Below are 14,523 nucleotides of genomic sequence, written 5' to 3'. Positions count from 1 at the left end.
AAACAAGCAAAAATATACGTTTATTACCATTTCTCAAAATCCTCACAAATTTACTTCTCTCAATTTAAATAACTTTTTAAACAAATGACAACCAATTTGATTACAAACTAATTTGACGTCATCTTCGTTTCTAAGTAACTGATTACCGTAAACTGTTGATACCTCGAATTGGATGAAGCGGTAAAAGGGACATTTGTATTTGTAATATCCTTATGTTTCCAAAAGTGAGCGACTTTTGTATTTGCAATATCATCATGTTTCCTCAGGTGCCGCCCTCTATATGATTTTTGATGATGCTGCATATACCGATGTCCTTTTTACTGCTTCATCCAATTCGAGGTATTGGCAGTTGTTTTAAATGCCATAATAAGTTTTTCCGCTGACAGCAGAAACCAGACAAATAGATAACGTTGAATCAATGTGCTATAAAATTTAGCTAATGCGCCATCCATGCATAGCGTGTCACCGTTATGTTAAAAAACACTCAGTCGGCTTTATTCGGATTTAGCATCTATAACTTTTAAATAAACTTGCCGTTTTAAGTGAATTTTTTAAAGGGAGGAGGGGAATTGGGTTGGGAGGGGAAAGGGATGAGGATGAGTTGTATGAGGAGTGAATTGTGTTGATGATGTGATTGCTAAATTGAATGAGCTTTCGAAAACAGGGTTTTGATGTTTGATAACATGGTCTAAAGGAATTATTTGATCTTGTTGTGCGATTGGGACATTATTTTTTTAAAAAAATGATGCACAATGTTATACTATTATTTTCGTACAAAAACATTTCCAAAATAAAACCCTCTCCCCTTTGGTCACGTGAATGTACAAGATTCCCAATTTTTTGCGGTGTTCTAGCGTGAGATGAATAGAAGTCGTACATTCGCGTGAACTTATGTTGTTCATGGCTAATCAATTTTCTCACGGTGTTTGTTTTGCATAAACAATTCGGTAATGTTTTGTTACCTACTTCATAAAGGAGAATGTTTAAAACTAACAAATAAGGATGCCTTCTGCAGATCTAGAGCTTTTACCATCTTCCTCCCCGGCCATTTTTTAGTTTTTGTTCGTAAGTTTAGTGTGCCATGCGGACGCCATCATAGGTATGCAAGTGCTAGTTCGTTTTCTGAAACAGGTCGTGACGGCTGTGCTTTAAGTTTTTTTTTTTTTTTTTTACTTTAACCGTCATCGTCATGTTTATAGCACTGAAACGAACGAAAGAGCAAGAGTATACAGTAGGAAGTATAGGGGAATTCAGTCCGAGATTACCAAGATGCTAGCTTCGACTGAACTTTCTAGTGGTGGTGTTACAGTATCAGAGAAAGATGATCTTCACGTTGAAGACGTTTTAGCTTACAGCGAAATTGTTAGCGATGTTAGCAGTGCTGATCGATGAAAGACATCACCTCTAAACATCGAATTAGCTAGGTGGGCAGTTAAGCACAATTACATCCCGTGAGTCTGCTTTTAATTCTCAATAGACATGATTATGGGCATGTTTATCTCTAATGTTTTCATTGTTGCACTATAGTGTGGTAAATCTAAGCCCCATCCTGTAGATGATTTTTTGAAGGACTTTGTTGTAGAAGTCAAGCACCTCTGTGTAGCTGGTATAACTTTCAACAAAACAAACCTAAAGTTTTTTCCTGGGTGTTTCATCTGTTACGCTCCATCAAAAGCATTTTTGAAACAAGGTTTTTGACACACCTCAAAGCATGTTTGTGAGCGTTGTGAGGTTGTTGGGGAGTTTGTGAGCGTTGTGAGGTTGTTGGGGAGTATGTTGCTCGTGGCGTGGTGTTCAAGCCCCAAAGTTCACATTTGTTAAGGTCTGATGCATCTATTAAGGTCTGATGCATTTGATCAGCTGTTGTATTTAAATGGTCAACAAATTGGGGGTATCCCTTCTTTCAAGTTTCATCTTTGATCAATGACTTTGGTTTAGATTACATGCATCTAGTTTGTCTAGGAGCAACAAAAAGAGTTTTGACATTTTTTATTTAGGGTCCTAGAGTATGCAGGCTGTAAAACTTTTTAAGAAGCGATCTTTCTAACAGACAGTTTTCTTTAAATGGCAAGTTACCGTCTGACTTTGTTCGGCAGCCACGTTGATTGTCTGAGCTAGACAGATGGAAAGCGACAGAATCCAGGCAGTTTTTACTTTATACTGGTTTCCTGATATTGAAAGCTGTGCTTCAAAGCGGCATGTATGAATGTTTTCTTTTGCTGCATGTTTCTGCTTCTATTTTGTTGAATTGTAAGAGTGAGTTGAGGCTTCATTACTTATCTTATGCCAAGGACTTGCTTAACTGTTTTGTTGAAAATGGTGCAACATTTTATGGTGAAACGTGTGTGGTTTGCAACTTCACAGTTTCGTTCATCTCTCAGATGATGTTGAAAATGGAAACTGTTCACTGAATGAAATGTGCGCTAATAACAAACGCCAAAGTGAAAAGGTTTGTCACGTACTTTATGTGAACATTTTGCAACCGTATTCACTAAAAAGAAAAATTCATAAATAAATTATGGTTCGGTTTGCGCCAAAGACAAATATAAAAAAAATGTGTCTCGGTTGTATTTTACTCGGTTATATTTCCTCAATATTCTCGGCTGTAGTTTTCGGTAAATTTATTATATAAATTATCTTACGCGTCATTCGTAACAGAACTGTTTTTTAAAAATTGCTTATATATACAAAAGAAATTATTGACGCCATATACGGTTTGCATAATCTTAAATTGTAAAGTTCTCGGTACCGATGCTTACCGCGGTATGCATAAGTTATTAATGAAACAACCAATCGAATTTAACTAAATAAAGCTTTTTTTTTTTTTTAGAAAAAAACTGGTTTCCCGCCTTAGTACACTTGAGTAGATAAAGTTCTACATATTTGAGTTACATATTAACTAAATTACATTTGACCATATGCTCTTACTTAATTTTAATCATAAGTATAATCTCCCCAAGGAACTATTTTTTATATAATTGGGTTTAGCAATAAAATATTTTTGGTACGTGCATCTCTAGCCTAATATTCCAACGCCGCAAAAAAAAAGTTTTGTTATGGATAAGGTTGGAGGTTTAGATATTTTAATTAGTTATAATGTATGTCAAAATACAACCAGCGATGTCTACAGGTTTCCAAATTTCGGGTAAGCCATTTCAGTTGGAACATGTGCATATTGATTTTTATAACGTTTCTTCTGAATCCAAGGATCATAAAAGAGAAGATAAGAAAAGGAGGGCACCCATTACCTAAGGAAAAGAGCATCAGTTTGAAGGTCTGTACATCTGTAAACTTCGTGATTCCAGACAATAAGTTATGTTGGTAAGCGCCACGAGTGCATTGGATAGAAGCAATCTCCGTTCATTTGAGTGTACAAGCGGTGACACTCCAAGTCAATGTGGTTGATTGGTATGCAAAATCTTTAGCTTGCTGGAGATGTATTTCGTTTAAAGCTATGTCCTAAAAGATTCATAAGACATTTAGTACCATTATTATTGATGTTCTTTTCACTTCTAAGCTTCTAAATAACTCTTGTCCCTTTCTAATAAAAATTAATGCCTCTAATCTAAGTGATCATGTTCATGTTATTTTGGTTCGTCCGGACCGTATGTACCGTATGTACTAGAGAGTCTTTGATCGATTTTGTTCTCCGATATGTTGTTATTGGTGGGGTTGGCCAAATATTTCTTAAGTGGGTATCCTGTTTAATTATGTCATAATGCTTCATTATGATGTGATTTATGGTTTTACCTATGTTAGTGTGTACTGTGATCAGCGATAATATTTTGTCTTTCTTACGTGTTCTTGTTTTGTTAACAAGGTCATGTTGTGTCCAACGTAACGCTTTGTTGATGTACTTATTGATGGCATGCAGTGGGTAACCTCTGAGTACTAAGGTCCTAGTAAGCATTTCCAACTCTTTCACTAAGCTTTCTTTATTCAATATGATTTTGTTATATCTTAAAGCTTGGCTAAAAATGATGCTGTGTTTTAGAAGATTAGAGTGATTTGAATCATAATGCAAGAGGCACATAGTATCTGTAGGTTTTCAATGAATAGTGGTCTGGATTCCGCCGTCTCTATCTTTGTATATTTTGACATCCATAAAATTAATTATTAAAAAAAAAGTCTACAGTTTTAAATAATAAAATCTTAGCAAATAATTAATTTTAATTATTTTAAAATTCATTTTAGTATATAACCAATAAAAGAATTTTTCAACTTATTCCATAAAACCGTTAAGAGATATTCTATTTCATAAAAAATTCTAGACAGCAAGTAAGAATCCCATGTAAAGCAAATTGGCGTGGTTTAAACATGAATGAATTATCATGTTCTATTATTCGAAATAATTATTATGACAAAATAAAAACCAGGTTGTTAACGTTTTTATACGATTCTTAATCTGCATAAAACTTTCATTCATAATCAATCATAAAAATGGGGGAGAGGGGGTGCGAAAGTCGAGTAGCGCCCTGAATCCGTCTACAACAAGCGAAAAGCATTTTATTCCACAACTTGATTGTTCTGGTTATGATGAATAATAATTTACTGTTTCATTTAATAGTTACCCTTTTTTTGATAACTTAAATGCTTGGAAATTTTCACTTTAAAAGATTTAAATACAGAATAAAAAACGCATTTAAATTCATGATTGACAACAAAAGCTAGGTATTTCTAGTAGCAAATAAGGTTTTTCACGTCCTAAATGATATGATAAATAATTTTTTTCGTATTAATTTTTCTATAGATTATAGTGTAATACAAAGTTATAATTTACAGAAAAGTATTAAATTGGCAATTTTTACAAAAGGTAGGGGAGTAATTGTTATAGGCAAATGAAATCTTTTTTTTTATTTTAAAGGATTACATTAACCCTTTCTTTATTGAAGGGACTTGCACGTCCCCTTCACTTTTTTAATTTGCTAAAATTTCAGTTTTTGCTTTTTAAACTTCCCTTCAACGATTTGTTGGAAGTCGGAAGTAATTTCCTTTTTGCTTACTCTGTTTGTGGTGCATTAGATTACTTTGTTAATTTTCAGTAGTTTAAGTAGTTTTTTGACAATTACTTTACCTCTATCCCTCTATTGGAGCATTTATTGAACAACGGTGTTTCTGCGCGTGGAACATTCAACTGAAATAGAAAAGGTCTTCCTACAAATTTAAAAAAGGAAAAAGAGCCCAGCTAACAATTAACGTTCAAAAAACGTTGTTTTAACGTCCGTTTAGGTTCGTTTAATGTTCGCTGCAAACGTTACGTGAACCAACTTTTGTGAACTCCGATTTACAGTTCTTGAACGTTAAATTAACAGATAGCGAACGTTGTTCTGACGTTCACTGCAAACGTTATTTTGACAGCTCTTGAACGTTCATACCAAACGTTCAATAACGAACAGCGGGCATTGACCTAACGTTATATATATATATATATATATATATATATATATATATATATATATATATATATATATATATATATATATAAATATATATAAATATATTCAGTTGAACTTTTAATTTTAAAAGAATAGGTTTAAATGGAGTTTGCTAGAATTTAAAGTGCCACCTTTACTTTTATTAAACTACTGCTTAACATTCAACTTAATCAGCGATATAAATGTAATGCTTTTTTGAACTTTCAGAGATTTACTTGACAGGTACAAATTTATTATTTTTACCAGCTGAATTACATATCAAGCTTATTTGAAAGACTATGATTTACTTATTACATTTCAAGGATAATGGAAACAACTGGCTGAACTGTAGACAATTTAAAAATATATGTAACACAAAATAACTCCTCTTGCAGGGAAAAAGTTCATATATTATCTGTATATATATACTGTATATATATATATATTACATTATTATTACATAGTTATTCATTTACAAACAAAGAATTCGATTTGCTAAAATATAGTTTTTGATTTGATTTCTTCTTAAAATATCAAGTCAAATTTGATTGGTTTGAGTTAATTCAGGTTGAACACCATGTACTTCATCTTCAACATTGTCCTCAAAGTTAATCTCATCTGCAATTTCTAATTCTAAGGAAATGCAAAGGTTTTCCAGTAAAGTGCAAGTAAAAAATATTTTGCAGCAAGTTGTTGCGGTGAACTGAAGTGTTTCACTAATTTTGTGCAAACACCTCCAACAGTTTTTGAGATGTCCAATGGCTTGCTCAACATCACTACCTACCTGACGGTGAACTTTATTAAAATATATTTCCTCTGGTGTAGTTGGCCAATTAAACGGTGTTATCATGACTGGTGACAACCCATATCCTGGATCTTCAATAAGGAAACCTGCATTTGGATCATATTCTATTGACTGTTTTAATGCAGAATAAGAAAAGATAAAGAATCATGGCACAATCCAGGATACTTTGCAACATCTCTAAACTTCCCATCAGCATCGATGACAACATGACAGTTCAAAGCAGGATATCCTTTTCTAAAAAAAAGAAGTTAAAAATCTTCAAAGTGTTAAAATGTTTAAAAGTTCTGAGAGCAGCTGAAAACTTTTTGGGAAATATCATGTTAGAGCAATTGTTCAACTTTGGCCAAAACAAAACATTGTTTTTTTACATGATCTATTATCATAATCTATATGAACTTATATAACAATATTGTTTTAAGCTAAGCACTTATGTTAAATAACTTGATGTTTTCAAACTTTAAAGAACTATGATGTGCTATATTAAAAAAAACTTTGATTTTTGTAGTAAACATATTGCACTTTGTGAAATTGAAGTATTGTCTCTTTAATTTTATATATTATTAACAACATGAAGCACTTTATAATAACTTAATAATGTGAAGTAAAATACAGCATAAAAAAGCATTAGCACCTTAAAAAAAAGAAATAGTAATTAATTTTTTTTATAAAGAATAATAGAACAGAAATATTTTTTTTAAAACTTGTATGCATTATATGCAAACATACCTAGACGGAATAAATCTGTGAAAAAAAAACTTTTTTAACTTTCTCATGTTAACCTTGCCTGTGTAAGTAAGCCAAGCAGTGTACACTTTAAATCAATTTAATCAAAATGATCAGGTATCAGATCAAAATGATGAGTTTACCTGCAAATGTATGCTGACTCATCAGCCATAGTAACTCCTTTGATTTGTATCATTGTACCATCTATTGCTCTAAGAAGACCTTTAACTCCAAATGATTGAAAGTACTTTCTCTTTGTTTCAGCCATCTCCTCTGGACTATCATACCATCTGACAAGGTGATGATAGTGCTGAATAAAATATTTGCAAAACTGGCAGAGTATGCAACTGCAGCTTGACTGGCTTACATGAGAGGTGTCACCTAAAATTACATGAAACAACATGTAAATGAAATATGCATGTTGACTATTATATTCTAATTAATCAAAGCAAGTTACTTATTTGAGAGAAAAGTAAACTTTGACAAGGTTAAACTCCAAACAACTTAAAAAATACAGTCACCGTACCAAAAGTCTGCAAGAATATAAAATTAGAATTTAGGAATAGTAGGAGGGTGCAGTATAAAAAATAATCTTTTGACAATCTATTATGCTAAGTTAAAAAAATTAAGGCTTGTTTGACTTTTGCTATACAATAATGAAGTATCATATTTACATATAGAGAAAAAAGAAATTTTATTTTCTTTCTAAACAATAAACTGAAAAAGGAATAAAGTTATTTTTAAGTACGCAAACATAATGAGTCTAAAAACAGGTTTGCCACTCTGAAAGTTTTTCCCTAGGTTTTCCCTAAGTAAAGAATGTCTCCCCTAAATTTAACTTTTGGAACTCCCTGAACTTCTCCATAGTCTTTCCAGGTTATCCCGAAGACTATTTGTACGTATTAAAACATTTTATTTACACTAACAAGCTAAAAGTCTTACAACAACATTTCTATCTTGCAAACTAATTGCTATCTGTCTTGACAAGTCATTCTTTAAAAAAAACATAAATTATGGTACAGAAATGGAAAAAAACATTTTTTCTGTAAACAGAGTTTTCCAGGTTTTCCATGGGATTTTTGCTACCTCTAGGTTTGCTAGGTATTCCAGGTTGAATAAAAACCCTGTATAAAGCACCACCTCTAAGCTGCATTTGTAACAATCCATTAATAGCAAGCATATTTAACAATAAAGAATCATAAGATTATAGCTAATTTTTTTGGCATTAACTAATAATTCTTACCAATTACTGCTTGAAAACTCCCAGTTGAAAAAAGCCTTAGTGCTATTAGTACTTTTGCTTCTGAAAAAATTGGGTTGCTTCTCAATATGATTGTTGACAAATCATTGTGTATTGTGTTGACAATAGTATTTTTTGGTAAACAAAGTTTTTGAAGACATTCCACATCAGAGTAATCGCTTAAAGTAACACGCTGAGTCTTATGCCAAATTTTATCTTGACCATGTGAAGCTAGAATAATTGGAATATCCATTTTGACTAAATTTTTATACAGCTGCTAAAACAACAATATGAACTATGATTGTAATACTCAATAAGACATGTGCCTTTTTAAAAAAATTGTGAAGAAAATATACTTAATAACAAAAATATTATACCTTTATAAGATGTTATATTATTGTACAGGGACTGATGCTGTTATATTTTTGTACACGGACTTGTATAATACAAATCCCCACATAATAAAACATTTTATAAAGATGTTATATGTTACATTACAAAGATGTTAAATTATATGATGTTAATAACATGACAATATATCATCTAATAAAAGATGCTATATCATTTTATGTAATATATATTAAGCTTAATATATATATATATATATATATATATATATATATATATATATATATATATATATATATATATATATATATATATATATATAACAACTTAATAAGATGTTAAATCATTATGATGCAGTTGTTTTTGTTAATATCTATGATTATTGTTAAACCTTATTATAATATATATAATTTATTTATGTGAAGATCCCTAACGATATATTTATCTGACAATAGAACTACATATGCATCATAATAATCTAATGCCATTCAGGCAGCTCATAATAAACTTAACTTTTTTTGCGTAAATTGAGCTGAGCAAGCAACTTAAAAGTTTGGTGAACATATTTCAGTTTTGTGAATACCGATAGTTTAGGGCTGAACTTACGCAAAAACTAACGAAAGTTTTTTTTGAAACCAACCATAGTCATAATATTTCTCATGATTGTGAACCAACTTCGCAAGTTTGGTGAATACAACTTACAGTTTTGAACTTATGCCAAACTGACGTCAAACTGATGCTAAAAAAGGTTGAGTGAATACGCATCCAGAACTTTCACGAAACGTTCTTAGAACGTGCCCGAACGTTTCTAACGTTCGTCGAACGTGCTCGAACGTTTTGTGTTAGCTGGGAGCTCCAGAGTGGTGATTTTTGACTTCAGGAAATCTGATGGTTTAGTATAACTTGGCTGCAAAGACAATAAGCTGGTTACGTTATTGCTCCATTTCCATGGCATAGAGAAAACAACAGTGTGCAATACCTAGCATGGTACACAGCTGTCAGATATTCTTAGAGAAATAGAAGAATATTTTTTGACGTTTTGGATTGTATGGTTTTAAATGCATAAATTACCTTTAACGAACTAAGAAATGTGAGGGCAGGGTTTTGTATGATTTATTTGATATTTTAATGTGATTATGTGTGATAATTTAACTCTGAGAGGAGCGCAGATATGATAGAATGTGATATGGTGAGGTAGAGCTGTCAGTGTGTAACGCAAATATGGTAGAAGCGCGGTAGGAGCATCAGACTTTTCAATAACAATTATTAACGCATATAGTAATATTAATAATAATATTGCCTTAATCGAAATGCAAACAAAAATAAAAACACTTACTACTGGTTTTCTTCTCTTACTTATTTTTCTTAATAAATATTCTCAACTATTTCTCATCAATATATATATTCTCTTAATATTAACTTATACAAATAACAAAACATTAATACAGATAATAAGGCATATTTAAAGTCACTCAAATATCTTTGCTTACCAACTCTTCTCATAAGGTTCTCTTTAGAATTTCCATAAATTCCTCTCGTGAAATTCTCTTTAAATTTTCAAAATTCAATTTTTTATAAAATTCTCCTTAAAATCTCTTAGAACTCTTTTCTCATAAAATCCTCTCTTAAAATCTCTTAAATTCTCATAAAACCCTAAGTCTCTTAAAACTTTTTCTCTCATAAAGAGAATTTACTCAAAATCTCTTAAAACTCTTTCTTAATACATCTTCAAAAACTCTCTTTAAAATGAAACACTTCATCAAAATCTCCCCTAAAAAGATCTAATATAAAAATCTTAAAAATCTCCCAAAAAAACTCCGTAAGATTTTTTCAACCATTCCTTTTCTATCTGTCCGCAGATGCTATTTTTATTTCTCGTATAGACAATAGGTTTCTTTTTCTTCAAGTTCGTTTAGTACTTTATGTTTCAACTTCTGAGTCATGGTATTTTAAAACAGGTTTTACAAGTTTTCTTTTTGATTAATTTAGTTGATTAGTCTTTGTCTCAGAATAGCTACAGAACTTTCCAGAACTTTACTAATTAAACTCATACTATTGTATTTCTAGTCGTGTTTGCAAAAACAGTTTTAAACATTAATGGTGGGACTTTTTTGTGTTTTGTGTCATTTTTCATGTAATTGACCTTGTGTATCCACCTAGCGTTTTGATTGACTCGTTCTTTTCTTCGATCGAATGTTATATGTTTGAGTTGGGTAAAAACTTAATGATACTTTTTATAATTTTGTCATTTTCCCTCTTCACATGGCTCCGTTCTTCGAAAAAAATTGTTACTTGATTTGTAATTACAAGGATAGTTCAAATGGAAATGGTATGTGTGTACTGTACTGTTTATCGTGTTGATTATCAAGATCTAACTTTTTGAGATTTGAATTTGGCATTGTCTGTCTTCTATTCATCTAGACTTTGAGATTTGAAGTTGGCATTGTCTGTCTGCTATTCATGTTGGCTTCGAGAATGTTTGATTAGACATTGATTCGCGTTTTTAATAAATGTTTTAAACCGTGTAAATATATTCTTAAATACTCCAATATAATGTCCTGCATATACTTTCAATTTGCATTAAAATTCAATTACATATACTTTCAACAAATTTCTTTATAATACAATTAAAATATGCTACCCCTAACAGATGGTTTAATATAAATCTGGAAAACGTAAGGTGATAATTGGAAAAAGAAAATAAGCAAATCATCTTAAAAATAAAATGCGTAGGCACTGAGTAGCTCGGGCTAAAACCTGAAAATGTGCCTTGAGAAAAGTTAAGTTTAAAAAGGTGAAATGCAAAACTCGATTAACTAATTTGAAACCTCAGTATTGCATTTCACACAAAAATATTGCTTGTCATTGTCATTGTCATTCGTTTGTCTTGTCTATAGATAAGTATCCTAATCGTAGAAAGTGCTGTTTCAGAATATAGACTTTAGTTAGTGGGAAATTAATAAATTTCCGTGATACCTTGTTGTTGTTTAAAATTGTATTTCGTGGGTACAATTTAAAGATGGTAAACGTCACTAACCTTTTGAATGGATAGTTTCGATTCAAAGTATCGTACTGCAAATGTATTTGTTCCAAGTCAAAACATTCTAATCCTAAATGTTGGCATTAATTCCTTTCTATTTCTAGGTATCATCCTTTGTAATAAATGGTTGAATACTTTCCAACTAGCTTTAGAAGGTTTTTGCTCTTAGTTCTACTCTTGAGAAAAATGTTATTGATCTTTGATCTAAAATATAGCGAATACTCTGATGTTTTCTAATACTTCAAATAGAATATTAAAAGATAAGTTGCTAAAAAGTTAAACAAAAAAAAAATGCAACCACACCAGAAAATGTTTTAACAAACCAGTATTATTGGCTAGCATCGTTTATGTCAAAATTGTGGATGTCGAGTTGTTAACTCAATTGCTTTTTCTCAAATAAATCTTGCTTTCTTTCCCACCAAAAACGCTGGTTACAAATGTATGAATTACCCCAGCGCAAATAAAATACGCAACTTATTTCCTTTTACTAATCATGCTCTTGATCTTCTTGGACTTAAACCAAGCAATACTTATCATATGTAGTCAAAGACCCTTTCAATGTTTAAGATTGTTAAAAACGTAGACGCTAAAAGGATCTTTGTAGGGTGTTATTTTTAAGTGCATAGAAATTTATAAAAAGTTTAGATGCCTGTATCTCTGCTATTAAAAATTTACTTTGTAATTAAATCAAATTTTTGTTATCACGTTTATGTAATAAAAATTTAGAATGAAGAAGATATAAAAATTATATCTGCAAGCAAAACTTTAACACGATAATTTATAACATTTTCTCAATTTACAAGAAACGTTGTAATAAATTATTAGTATTTAGGAGTATTGAGAAGAAACGTCATCACAATATCAGAAAGAACAATGTCTTTGCGAATATACTTTTTCGCCGTCATTTTTCATTTTATTAAAACTGTTTTCACGAAAAAGTAACTTATTGCACTCGTAAAACTAACTATATTTGGCATAAATAACTAAAAAAGAGTCCTTTAGTTTTATGGTTATTATATTTGATAAAGAAAAGTAAAGAAAAAACAAAGAGGAATCAAAGGTAAAAGAAACTACAAGCGAGACAAGATGCTTTAGATGTTTTTAAATGAAAGAAATTTGATGATAGAAATGTCTTAACTTGACGTCACCTTCGTATGTTATATTAGCCTCGTTTGTCTTAAAAAGTTTCTAGTAAGTTTAATTGATATGAAAAACAATTCATCAAATAAATTAACCGGTTTTTTTTTATTAAGGATTATCAAATTAAAACGAATATGTTTGTTACTTATAAAACCGTGTAAGCCTTTTAATTTTTCAATAGATAAATCCTCGAAATAAACGTCTATGTTAAATTTGTTGCGACCTCGCAATAGAGTATATTCTGAAGTAGAAGTAAAGACTATTTCTTCCAATCAGCTAGTCAGAGTGTGAAAATGGAAAAAACAGCCAAAAAAGCATCACTTGAGATCCGTTTATTGTTATCAAGACTGTTAATAAAATGGCTTTAAGCACGTGATGTAATAATCTTAAACCCATTTTCTTACTATTGATAATTTCGTATGTTGGGATAAGAAAACAATCATAACAATTTAAAACGTACAAAACTCAAGTTAAAAAACAGCATTTTTGAATATTTAAAGCGATACCCATCCATACCAACGACAAAAGTGATCATTTTGTGCTAAGATACTTTGATTAGACTACCTTTTATCGTTTGCATGAACGGGGGTATAGATTTTCTAATTTTCATAGGTGTTTTCATACTTTTGTTGGCTAAAGAAAAAGTAAAAAACTAACTCATTCTTTAGAGTTTCCAAAGTAAAATCTGACGATTACGACCTCCACGTTACATTCATCGAATAATCTACGGTGATCGGTTAGCTTTTGCGCACACAAACATATATAAGCATTTTGATTTTGAGATATACATGAAAAAAGGAGTAAAGGCATTTCGAGATTAAATAGAACGAGAAGCGTATATATTAGTTAAGCTAAGACGTGAACTCCATTTTTATAGCTATACGAGAAATGTTTAAGATCAGTTAATAAAAGTTTAGAATAAACAGAACAAGTTTAGTCTGCTGCAAAATGCAAAACGCAATGGTTATGGCGATGATGATGATGATGATGATGATGATGATGATGATGATGATGATGATGATGATGATGATGATGATGATGATTATGATGATGATGATGATGATGATGGTGATGATGATCCAAGTTGAAAGAGGAAAGGTAACACTTTGGTATTTTAAAATAGTTCAGAGCAGAGGATCACCATCACCAACAACGTCATCATCACCATCATCACAATCATCATCAATAGCATCTTTTTTAAAATCATATGGCATTTTCTTTAGCTTTATTAATTTCGTTTCCTGTTTTAATAGAATTAAACATACCGTCTTGGACACGTGTTCATGCAAGCAATCAAAACTCCGTGCTGGAGAGACCTATATACTCTTCTATAAAGATTATTTGTTCAAAGATAAAACATATAACTCTTAAGAGTGTTAGTTTTGACAGCTTTTAGCATTACTAATATGCAACATTTATAAAAGCTGTTCAAATTAATGAGAAGTTGCTTTCAATGAATTAACGGTTGGAAAAGTAAGAGAAGGCATTTAATATAAAGTATGAATATATACTTCAATTTTTTCAAATTGTTTTTAACTTCAATTTAGGTCTCTCTTGCAGCGGGTCTTCACTTTTCTGATGCTTATATATATATATATATATATATATATATATATATATATATATATATATATATATATATATATATATATATATATATATATATAGCTGATGATATCTATATCTATATATATGTATATATAAGGATATAGATATCATCAGCTCGTAAAAGTATTTAACGAGCTGATGATGCTGGTAACCATAATCCAGCGAAAATTTCTCATAATAACTAATATTTGTATACAGAAAATTT

This window comes from Hydra viridissima, unplaced genomic scaffold, assembly GCF_058129835.1.
Source record: "Hydra viridissima isolate aposymbiotic clone 2 unplaced genomic scaffold, HvirCarnegie_v1 scaffold_18, whole genome shotgun sequence".
In the NCBI taxonomy this organism is placed as follows: domain Eukaryota; kingdom Metazoa; phylum Cnidaria; class Hydrozoa; order Anthoathecata; family Hydridae; genus Hydra; species Hydra viridissima.
This window is presented reverse-complemented; position numbering follows the sequence as displayed.